Source organism: Balaenoptera physalus (assembly GCF_965194825.1).
Source record: "Balaenoptera physalus genome assembly, chromosome: 21".
NCBI classification, from domain to species: domain Eukaryota; kingdom Metazoa; phylum Chordata; class Mammalia; order Artiodactyla; family Balaenopteridae; genus Balaenoptera; species Balaenoptera physalus.
Window position 1 is genome coordinate 26,085,154 of NC_138902.1, and position 13,157 is coordinate 26,098,310.

At 36.9% G+C, this 13,157-nt stretch overlaps 1 protein-coding gene across 5 annotated transcripts in view; it reads right to left on the reverse strand.

Moving 5' to 3' along the window:
- MSR1 (macrophage scavenger receptor 1) overlaps positions 1-13,157 on the reverse strand; it is a 225,809-nt gene that overhangs the window by 13,669 nt on the left and 198,983 nt on the right. The gene's annotated exons all lie outside the window — the stretch shown is intronic.

Below are 13,157 nucleotides of genomic sequence, written 5' to 3' on the forward strand. Positions count from 1 at the left end.
AAATTTTACAGCTACAAGTCTGTGAATGTTATAGAGATTTTACATACTATTTTTAAAAATTTTAACAAAGTGATTGCTTTCTTGACACACTAACACACAAACTGGAACATACATCCAGTGACTTTCAGTGATACAGGAGGTTGAGGAGAAGATATTTTATAATATCATAAACATAAAAATAGACCAAACATCCTGTTCTTTACCAAGAAAAACAAGGTAACTATAATGACAAAATCAATTTAGAAATAGCAAAGATATTCCTTGATATAAGCCCCCTGGATTTTGTCCCAAAGTGTTTTTCTTGTTTTGAAAAAGGATGAGATAGAAATCAGACAACTTTCGTTTATTTTGAGAAATCGCTAAAGCAGTAAACTTTGGGAAGAAATATACCATGTTTACAACAAAGTAATTTTGTTCTGCAATGCCTAAGTAATCAAAATTGCCATATATACAGTAAACTTTTATAAAACTTTGATCATGTGCAGTGATTTACATAAACATGAAATGTCTCTTTCCCATTTTTAAAACCAACATACACATTTTGAACCTAAGAACAGATAAAGTGTGTAAGTAGTATCACAAAAAATTTCACTTAGAGTTAGAAAATTTCTTTAAACAGCCTGAACTATTCTAGTAAGTATTTGTTAAAAAATTATTTGGCTGAAGAACAGAAAAAGGCAAAGACAGAAAATAATTTTTATAATTTACTTAGTGCTAAATAAAATAAAAATATCCTCTAATAATTAGTAAAGCCAATGAATAAACACAGTTCTGTTTAAATATATCTTTTCAAATATGAGTTTGAAGAACACCATAATATAAAAAAGCAAGATGTAATTGTTACAACAGAAATACCTCTGTAATGTGAAAATGGAGTTTTAGTGTATGGGTTTTCAGAACTCAGTTAACTAAAGAAATAGTAACTTTTGTTTTCTAATTTGAGTAAATTTTGTTGGAACAGTAATCCAACAACATGTAAAAAAAAAAAAAAAAAAAAAAGCAATTTCCTACAAGCCTGACTGAGCCACTCAGAAACATGAAAAGCAAACATGTATTAACATGTAGTATTACAATTATAATTATTTTCTTGATTCATCCAAAGTATAATTCAGTGCTAAATACTGAATTAATGTAATAATGTCCAGGTGCATAAGCCCTTCCTCACTTAATAAACATGAGTTACAAACATTAAAAACATTTTTAAAAAGGAAAATAATTTGCTATTGCAGTATTCAAACTTCCAATCACTAAGTAAAATACCTGGGTGACCCAATCATTCACTGTAAATGCCTAAGAAAATAGGAAATAATAATCCAGGAATAGATTGTGTAGTTTTAAAACATTAGAGTCATGTAATAGTAACTAGTGCCACTCCCAAATGTTTATTTTTACAGAAGTCACCAAGGTGGACCGGTCTGGTGGCAGGATCTGATCAGAAACCTCACATATTCCCAAACCCGATTTTTGTAAGTTTAGAGGATTTATCTCTTAGTGGCAGACTAATGTTAAACAGACTCTCAGGACTAAATGTCAATTCAATTTACAACCAGAAATGTAATTGCCTCAAAAACGGGACTATCTTTAACTACTTGACAAGGCCATTTTCTCTCTGTGGGCAATCTGCACAAGAAGTCAAATCACAATCAGTGAATTATTCGTTTAATTAATTTATTAATTTACAATGAGACATAGCTGTGAGATTTTGCCTCTGGGTTTGGCCAGTGCTCTTTGCTTAACACATTTTTCTTTATATATGTTAATATATTCCATCAGGTTAGGTGGTTTGACATATCTCTGCTCTGATTCACTGCAGTTTAACTTTCTAAAGGCAATCTTACTATTCTTATTCCCTAGATTTGGAGGAAAGTGTAGAGTACTGATAATTTCTATATATTTCTAAAAGTCTGTGTGTAAAATTAAAATATGTAAAATATTTATTACACAAATAGCTCATTTATATTTTTATAAGATACCAGACAAAAAACAAATAAGAGTAGATAATTTACAAAGGTTTTCTAATCTAATCTGAGAAAATAACTTCAAATATAGTGAAAGTTAACAAGTTCAGTAGTTATTATTGTTTTGTTTATTGAAGGCTTATTTTTAAAGGAGGAAGTAAAACACATATTAAATATCTCTGAATAGAGGAATAGCTAAATTAATTATAGTATACATTAGATGGATAGTTTTAGACTCATTAAACATTCCTGTCAAAAGAATCATATAGAAAATAGAGAAAAATGATAATATAAAATTTAAGTGACTATATTAACATTAATGTTTCATTTTAATATGCAAAAAAAATTGATATATAAAAAGATTAGAAGGAAGTATCCAAGGATATTGACAGTAATTTTGTACAGGGGACAGAAATTGAATATAAAATCTTTTTCCTACTTTCTGAAATTATATTATTTTTAAAACTGAGATTAATTTAATTAAAATAAGTGGTGGCCAGATAGTCAATAATGTCCTTACTGTTTTAAAGGGTCTATGATTCAAGTTAAGCTGAAATTCATAAAATTGAGGGAAAGCACAAGCTCAGAATGAGAGATATAGTATAATGTCATTTATATAAAACACAGAAAATAATACCATCTATCATTTATGTAAACATACATATGTAGTAAATATATAAAAACATGAATAGAAAGAAACATGTAAACTCCATGATAGAAGTTTAACCTGGAAAAGCAAGGGAGGCAGGCATAAATGGGGCTTCATCTGTGCTAGTTAACATGATATTTCTTAAAAGAGAAATATGTGTAGTCCGTATGGTAAAAGGACAACACCTCTAAAATGCGGGTGGTGTGTACATGACTATGTATTAACTATTTGTTGTGAATGTTCTTCCTTCTTTTCTTTATATTTGAAATCTATTTTATTTAAAGAAGAAATCTATTTTATTTAAAGTCCCATGTTCACAGGGACACTGATGGAGCCATCTATGAGTCCAAAATAAATTATAAAAGTGCTTCATATACAAGTCTTTTCTTTAAAGTTAGGAAAATATATTATGAATCTACTATGCTTGAGACAGGAAGAGGTCAGGGCACAACCTTTAAAAGAATGACATAGCCATTGAAGACACAACAAACTGGTTAGAACAACTAGGTCCAAGATGGCGGACAAGTTGACTTCTACTAGACCTTGAGCCTGATTATACACTCATTGTAATACATCAGCATACTAAATGACATACCCACAGGCACCATGACGGTTCTGAGGCCAACCATAAAAGGCCAAAAAGTAGGCGATGACCCAATTCCTGGAAATCTCCACTCCATCCCCAAAACAGTTGGAATAATCCTCCCACACATTAGCCTATGAAATTGCCCAGCCTATAAAAACTAACCACCCATATTTTGGGGACTCTTGCCTTCTGAGATGCCCCATACACTGTCTATGAAGTGTGTATCTCCCTGAATAAAACTTCTTTTACTTTACTCTGGCTCACTCTTGCATTCTTTCCTGCGCAAAGCCAAGAACCCACACTTGGTGGCAGTCCCAGCGACTCACGCGAGACCTGGGACGTGACCATCCTCTCGTGCCCCACTTCCTTTCCTGCAACAAGCTCTAGTAGACAAAATTTTAATTTGAAAAGCGAAGTCAGGAAGAATGTGGACTATGGGGTGTCTTTGCATTGTGTCTATCACTGCTACTTGAGTGGAAGTAAAGAACTGAGGTTAAAATGTAAAATGACTTTTGAGGAGTGTAGCCACTTCATTTCAATTATTATCACATTGTTTACCTCATGGTCATGCTTTCTTTGTTTTGTATCATTTATTGGAATTAGGATTTAGGGTTAAATTTATTACTCAATAGTAATTATTATATTTGAGTTTCAAATGTAACAAAAATTTTTTTTAAAAAGTCTGGTTGCAAGTTGACCCAGAAGTCCTTGCAATATGGCAAAATTCCTCTAGAAAGGGAACTGATTTTTTAATTTAAGATAATTAGCTTAATGAGGTATTTAGCTATGAAAGGCACATCCTGGTGTGAAATAAAACTCATTTTATGGCAAGACAAGAAAAATTTAAACATAAAAAAATTTTCTCTGCCCTTTGGATTCCACTCTCCCTTCTACTGTGCATCGTGTATCTGCCTTATGCATCGACCAGACCTCCCCCATCAGCAGAAATACCTGCTCAACCATAAAGAACATTCTCCTAGCATTAGCAAGACAACTCCTTCAAAGATAACATTCCTTCTTGATCTTGTACGGGATCACATGACTTACCACGATGACCCTTAGATCTGGATCATGTAAACTGTCAATAATACATCATTTGATGTACAGCCCTCTGTCTCAAAAAACTTATGTAACTGTGCCTTGACTTCTAATGGGCGGAACAGTTCTCAGACCTGAGATGCTCTTGCTGAGTTATAATCCTCAAATTTGGCCCAAATAATATTTTCCATTTCTTTCTTAGATTGACTGATTTTTTTTTTTTTTACACTGGATATCAGATGTTTGGAGAAATAGGTTGAATTTCTTGGAAAAATAATTTAACAGATTTTGAATCTTACTCCAGAAGTCAAAGAAAACAAGTATTTTGGTAAAGCGGAGAAACCAGAGGGAGAAGATTTCAGTGGAGCAGGGGTATGCAAGGTATTTTGATGGCAGGGGAGAGACTGCGGAGAGCGGCCAGTGAGGAAAATTTGGAGTCTAATCTAGCCAGGAATTTCGACACAGTAAACTCTAAGGTTCAACTTGAAAGTTGTAGACTCTTCTGCTCACATTTTCCTGTTATGAATCAGTCTTCAGTAAAATTCTCTTAGATCCCCAGGTGGAGCTAGGGAACATCCTCAAATGAAGGGCGAGGTGTGGCGCTCACTGCTGGAATGAGTGACGTGGGGGGAAAGGAGCGACCACAGATGCATAGGCATGTGAGTTTCCTAGGGCTATGATATTAAATGGTCACAATTTGTGCAGCTTAAAACAACAGAAATTTATTCTCACAGTTCTGGAGGTCAGAAGTCTGAAATCAAGATGTCCGCAGGGCTGTTTTCTCTTTGAAGGCTCTGGGGAGAAATCCTTCCTTGCCTTGTCTTAGGTTCTCACGACTCCGGCCAGTCTCAGTGTTCTTTGGCTTGTAACCGAATCACTCTAATCCCTGCCTCTGTCTCCAGGTTTTCACCGCGTCTCTGTGGCCTCCTCTTCTTATAAAAATGCCAGTTGTTAGCTTTAGGGCCCACTTGAATCCAACATGGCCTCATCTTAGCCTAACTACACCTGCAAAGACCCTACTTCCAAATAAGGTCGCATCCTGAGGTTTCAGGAGCACATGAATTTCTAGAAACCCTATTAAACCCACTATCACAGCCGTGGCAGGGATTTGAATGAGGAGACATGGGGAATATAATTTTTCCGTATTTTCGTCAATCTACTTCAGACAAGAGGCACTGGAATTGCCTTAGAATGTGAGGTTGGTGCTCAAACAATTTTATTTCAATATTAAAGAACTGACCCCCAAGATGTGAGGACTGCAGAATAGCTGGGTCGTAGACATTTGGTTACATTGGAAATTAGTGGCTTAGCAAAGTTAACCACGATGACACTGCACACCCACAGTTCAGCGACTGAATAAAAGACTGAGAATGTGTTGCGTCAAAATAAACTGTAGTAAACCTCAGATGATATTGAGTAAATCTATTACAACTTTAAAGTTCTTACTTCGCAGTGGATTAAGCAGGATATGAGTGACAATTCAGGTGAAGCAGGGGATAAGAATAACTGTAGTACCCCCAGGAAAGGGTCAGGATCTAGGTTAAGCCACAGTGGGAGACATTTCTGGGACACTTCATGTGCAAGCAAGTAACTGTGCTGTTCTAGGGAATCTCGTCTTGAGATTCACATTGTAGGGCAATGCATGGCCAGAGAAGCCAGGTTAAGGGAGCAAATGATAGGTTGTGAACTGGGAATTCTTTGGTGGTCCAGTGGTTAGGACTCCGTGCTCTCACTGCCGAGGGCCCGGGTTCAATCCCTGGTCAGGGAACTAAGATCCCACAAGTCACCTGGTGTGGCCAAAAAAAAGGCTAGAACCTATAACCTATATTCGATAAGTGCTTGAATTGGAACAAAAGAAACAATCTTGTATTAGTGTAAGACTACATTTACTGCAGAACAGGAAGCCAGGACCTGGTTCTCTGAAGAAGAAAGCCATTTGGTCCTCCGAGGTCGTGGAGGCAGGGGAAGTGGTGTGTTGGGTCTCTCTACTCCATCTGAACTCCGGCACATAACTGGAGGAATTTCAAATTTTGCTTATGCAAAAGACCTGGCTGGAACCGTATTGATGTGTTTTTTTTTCTTCCTTCTCATTAGCTCTGGTGAGAGTCAGGCTGTAAGTCAGCTGGGATAACTCCTAAACAGGACCAGTGCTAACCACTGGATTCACTACTGATTTAAATCTCTATTTCAATTTACAAGACATATTAGTTATACATACTACAAAGAAACACATGTATTGTGTTAATGGAATACTATACGTTTTTAGTGCCCATTTATGGAATCATATAAAGCTTGAAACACCACATAACTGTCAAGAATGAGCAGCATTTATCTAAGTCAGCTGGAGACATCACTGCTCAGGTACACTCTGCTCTGCTGAAGCCTAGCTTGGCTACTGAGAAAAGGACAGTGAGAGGTTAAACGAGAGACACAATAAAACAAGAGGACATCAAAGCAACCACATTATATTGAAAAAAAATGTTCAAATTGAGCCAGTTACGGAAATAAAGATACAATATTAGCGGGTAGCTTCTTGCCCTTGTGCATATGAGTAATTCTCAATACAATAATGGAGGCTAGGTAAGCATTCTAGAAAGACTATGTTTCTGAGTTAATATACTTGGGGGAAGAGACTGGAGGCAATGGCTGGAATGGGATATGAAGGAAGAAACATAAACTAACAGAGATTAATTGAGAATGGTTTTTGGGAATTTGACCTAATGGAGTTCAGATTGTAAGAACTCTTATCTTAAGGTCTTTCAATGATTAGGCCCATTCTAGAAAACCAAATTGCTCTTTACAAATCTCTTCCTCTCCCTTCCTTCTTCCTCTCTCCACACCTTCCGTATGACATATTTGTGATATTTATATATAAAAAATATATCAAGCTAGTTGTGGGAGTGTTGAATGGAGTCACAGTTACAAATAGGGACTTTGGAGATCAATACACCAGGCTTTGTGATTCTGTTCTAACACTTAGTGGTGAGCTTCCGTTTCTAATCTATAAAATGGGAACGATGATAGGACTTACCTCAAAGGCTCTTCTGAAGATCAGATGAGATAACGCATTAAAGCCCCTGCATTGGAGAGTAAATATTTTCTAAAAGCTCATTATTATACTTATTTCACGGTTGGAAGAGAAGCCTTTCCTTTGGTCAACTGAATGCTTGGAGAGAGACCAGAATTCATTAGAGGCTGTGCTCAGTCCTCAGCAGACATCACATGAAAGACATACAGCTACTTCATGTCATTGTATGAGTTTCAAAGGAAGACATTTGCTCTAAATCCACATCCTAATTACAGTCTTATTGGGTTAAAAGCACAGTAGAAAACACTAACAAATGACACATTAGTAATTGGTCTGTTGAGGACAGAACCTCACACAAAGTGTTTCATTGTATGGCCGGAATTCTGTTTGCTTGAAACACATACACTCTCAAGTTAGGGTGAGAACACAGCAAACTATTAGGGCAAGCTTTAGAACTTGGTGCAGACTTGTTTGCTCTTTATTACACGTTATTAAATTCGGTGTAATTTGTGCATTTGAACAGGGCATTTCAGCCTCTACTTTTGTCTAAAGAAAAAAGCCTTTCTCCCCTAATTTGGAAAGTTCAGGTTCGTATTTGACACACTTAAGAATCCCTTTGCAGTCTGGGGTGCCAGATAACTGGTGAACCGAATCCCCTGACATTGTCTCCCAGGGTCGCTGGGATCAGGGCCATCAGTGGCAAGTGTGGACCAAGTACTGCTGGAGAAGAAGAGGGCTCCCAGGTGCTGCCTGCCCCCCGGTACAGAATGGGGTAGGAAGTCCTATCCAATTAAACCACAGGCAAAGAGATCCAACTCATCTCCAGATGTTTGCTTTAACTGGCTCGTCATCGTTGCCAGCTTGCTACTACTGAGGATGATCTGATACCTCTCTGCCCCTTTTTTTCCTGGAGACTTTGGTGTCAAGCCGGCACAGACCCAGAGTACCATTGACAACTCTAATTTGTTTCAACACTTCTCGGAGCTTTTTCATCAGCAGCGTCTTGGGCTCAGACTTTGTTCCTCAGAGCCTGAAACTCCTGTTTTATTAGCCTGACATTTTGTTCTGACCTCTGTTGACAGCTTCTGGCCTCTGGCGTGCACCCTGTTCAGTCACTCCTTTTATTTATAACTTATGCTCTTTTGCTCGGCTCAAACTCATTGATTTGTGATCTGGTCACACTTGCGTTGCTCTATCTAATGTAAAATCTTATCTGATTCTCCAGCGCCTCTTTTTGTCCATGGCATTTATTTAGCTTCTTGCATTTTCATTTGGCTCTCACTCCTGTCCTGATTACAGATTTTAAATGTCTGCATTATACCAGCGAGGAAGAGCAGCTCCGGTTCAGAGAGACCACGACCACTGAGAACTATGCCTTATGAGTGTAAAGCACTTTATAGTATTACAGAGCATCTGCGTACACACAATATCTTATGTGACCCTCACAACAATCCAGTGAGGTAGGCGTTACGATGCCCATTTCACTGGGGAATGAATGGAAGTGGGGAGACACATATAGGGACACTACTGAGAATTCTACTAGAATCTTAATGTTGTGAATCCTGGGACTATGTGTTAAACCTTGAAGGAAAGGAGAGTTGAGAAAATTCAATCTGTTGATTAATAGAGAGACATTCAAAACTAACATGGAATCCCACATTTTTCCTTTTTTTAGTTTGCCTTTTCTTACATTTTCTCCTTTCTCACTGTCAGCCCTTTCTTCACCTACACAAAGTATCTCCAGTTCTACTGAAATATTTCTTTTTCTCCAGGATCTATACTGGATATTTAAAGCATAAAGTACAATGAGTTGTGTTTTAAAAAAAAATTTTTTTTACAGTTTTTATTCAATAACATAACTAGCACACTTAGGAACTTTGTTTTTTACATGTGCTTTTATGCAGCAGGCTGGTGAAAAGAGCTTTTTAGACTAAAACAATTTCAGCATTTTTTTTCAGCATTTTTTTTTTTTTTTTTATGATCAAAATATTCTTGCTTGAAACAGCTAGGTATTTTAAGGAAACAAGTTTTGGTCTTTGATTCAAAAATGTTGAATGAACTGCCCCAGCTCCACTTGACCTCACTATAGAACTTGAAAAAAAATATGCCATAAATTGGAGAATAAGAAGACATGAATGTAAACTAAGCAAATCAAAGTCAATTTACCTTTTTTAAAATTCTAAGGAATTTAAAAATCTTGACCTACTCTGAACACCTATGGCGCCCTGTTCCTTCCCCCCATATACCTCTACTCTATTACATAACTGCCTGTTTCCATGTCTATGTCTTTCTGGGACAATTAGTTCAGGAAGTCCAGGGACAACAGCTATCTTATTAGCTGTTAAGTCCAGCTCCAGGAGGTACACAATAAACATATGCTGAATGAACAAATGGATTCTTTTATGGCATCCCTATCTCTGGTTGAGACTGGTATTTTTGAGGGTAAAGAATGCACATATAATCGGTATCCATGAGATTTCTCCTGGAACCCGATGGGTTCAGGAGACACTAGGTGAGTGGGTGGCAGAGGGCTCCTGGCCTGGCTCGGAGGAAGGTAGGAACAGCCCGCCAGTCAGTACATGGGAGGCGTCCCAGCTCAGGAGGGTGGTGATGGTGGGGTGCTGGAGTGGGGAGAGGTATGAGCAGGGGAGCAGAGACCCAAACAGTACCAAGGACCAGGAGAGGAAGGCATGCGGAAGCCGGGCACCACTCGGGAACCAAGGTTGTTTGGAGGAGCCACAAAGGGATCTTGGAATCAGTTGTGCTGTGACTTGTCCAGAGGTGAAGGTCCTTTTAGTGAGATGGTAGCACAGGGTGTCCCGCCCAACCCACCTGATCTTCAAAGGGGCCTGCCCTAATACGATCAGGGAGTTATGCTGGTCCTGACACATACATAAAAGAGGAAATAAGAATGAAATTAGAACATTCTCTAACACCATACGCAAAAATTAACTCTAAATGGATTAAAGACCTAAATGTAAGACTAGATACTATAAAACTCTTAGAGGAAATCACAGGGAGAACACTCTCTGACATAAATCACAGCAAGATGTGATAGATCTTTTCTGATCTATCTCCTAGAGTAATGAAAATAAAAACAAAAATAAACAAATGGGACCTAATTAAACTTAAAAGCTTTTGCACAGCAAAGGCACCCATAAACAAAATGAAAAGAAAACCCACAGAATGGGAGAAAATATTTGCAAACGAAGTGACCGACAAGGGATTAATCTCCAAAATATACAAACAGCTCATGCAGCTCAATATCAAAAAAACAAACAACCCAATCAAAAAATGGATGGAAGATCTAAATAAACATTTCTCCAAAGAGGACATACAGATGGCCAAGAGGCACATGAAAAGATGCTCAACATTGCTAATTATTAGAGAAATGCAAATCAAAACTATAATGAGGTATCACCTCACACCAGTCAGAATGGCCATCATTAAAAAAATCTACAAACAATAAATGCTGTAGAGGGTGTGGAGAAGAGGGAACCCTCCTACACTGTTGGTAGGAATGTAAATTGGTGCAGCCACTATGGAGAACAGTATGGAGGTTCCTTTAAAAACTAAAAATAGAGCTACCATATGCTCCGGCAATCCCACTCCTGGGCATATATCCAGAGAAAACCATAATTTGAAAAGATACATGTACCCCAATGTTCATTGCAGCACTATTTACAATAGCCAGGACATGGAAGCAACCTAAATGTCCATTGACAGAGGAATGGATAAAGAAGATGTGGTATATATATACAATAAAATATTAGTCAGCCATAAAAAAGAACGAAATAATGCCATTTGCAGTGACATGGATTGACCTAGAGATTGTCATACTGAGTGAAGTAAGTCAGAGAGAGAAAGACAAAGATCATATAAGTGATATCGCTTATATGTGGAATCTTAAAAAATGGTACAAATGAACCTATTTACAAAACAGAAATAGAGTCACAGACGTGGAAAACAAAGTTGTGGTTACCAAGGGGGAAGGGGGGTACAAATTTCAAGATTGGGATTGACATATACACACTATTATATATAAAATCGATAACTAATAATAACTTACTGTATAGCACAGGGAACTCTACTCAGTACTCTGTAACGACCTATATGGGAATAGAATCTAAAAAAGAGTGGATATATGTATATGTATAACTAGTTCACTTTGCTATACAGCAGAAACCAATACAACACTGTAAATCAACTATACTCTAATAAAAATTAATTTTAAAAAGCTGAACCAAAAAAAAATAAAAGAGGAAATCAATGATTATTTTTGTTATATTTAAACCATGCTTGAAAAATATTTTTTAAAAGTACAGCAAAATAATTCAATATAAATTTTCATATACCAGAATTAATTGAATATGTGGGGAATCAGGCACTTTCACAGGGAACAAATTGGTACAACCTTTTGGGAGCCATTTGCAAGAATCCATCAAATTGTAAAATGCACGTCACCTTTGAACTATTGATTCTACTGCTAGCAAATTCTCTATTAAAAAATATTCCCACAAGATCATGTAAAAGAGTGCTGAATGTAGCATTGTTTCTTAAAGCCAAGCTAAAGCAAAGAAAAATCATCAAGTGTTCATGACTAGGGAATTGAATGATACATTACGCTAATTATGGTAGCACTATATAATGGAATAGTGTGTAGCCACTGAGAGAAAAGAGCCACATATACTGCCATAGCAGATGATTGGCATATTAACCTAAATAAGGAGAAAACAGAACACACTGTATAGATGTTTCTGTATTTGATTCTTTCTGTCTTTTTAAAACATTATGGAATTATATACTCTCCATGAGGGGCTGGGTACATGGAGAGGAATCTGGAGGCTATGTACACACACACACATTTATACACAGAAATCTCTCTTAATACTTCCTCAGAGAAAGCAAGCACATAAACTTCAAAACAGCCATGAAAATATCTGTAACTGAAAACATATCTGAACGTATCTGAAAAAAAAAAAAAAAATTCAAAGCATTTGATAACCTCAGGTAACAAAAGACAGTGTAGGTGTTAGATTAACAGGCTACAAAATAAAGATGTCCCTTATTTGCCAAGTTTAACCAGAGTCAAGGTTAAGAAGCTCAGAGAAAGTCTCAGGAAAAGGAGATAAAGAAGAACCAAAAAGGAGATAAAGAAGAACCAAAGATAAAGATAAAGGTAGAGATAAAGATAGAAATAAGCATGCAGATAGGGAAGAGTTACACAGGAGCTCAGTGAAAATAAATGGAGTGACAAGGAGAAAGGAGAAGAAATGGAATAAAAAGTAAAACAGCAGATCAAAGTGATCACATCAAAGAATAAATGGACACAAAGGAGAATTTTTCCTATTGTTTCTATTATCTTAATATAATAATAACAACAATAATAATCATTGACTAACACTAAAGCACTCTGAGGAGACACACAATACTCAGTGTTGTTCAATTTAGGGGCAAACACACTTCAACAATGCAACAATTATGAAAACAACTGTAGAAAGTATCATGTGGTTACACCATACTTAAATGGTTGGCATTCACAATGGTGACCCTAAGTTGCCTAAATGTGGCATCAACACAGTGTATGAGGTAAAAATAATTATTTTTACTAAGACAGAGAAACTGGTACTGCATTTTTTTAAACAATAATTGCAACTGAAAACTGCTAGATTTTGGGATCCATTAAAGGATTTGCAAAAATCTGTCTAAAACAGACCCCTGATGGGTAAAGATTATGATAGCTGTGTGTGTATCACTTATTCTCTCTCTCTCACACTCACACACACACACACACACACACACACACACACACACATTACATGCAGCTCCAACTGGGAACACAGAGGAGGAACCCTTGGTTTCTGAGAAATCAAGTGTGGATTCCTCATTCCCTTTCAA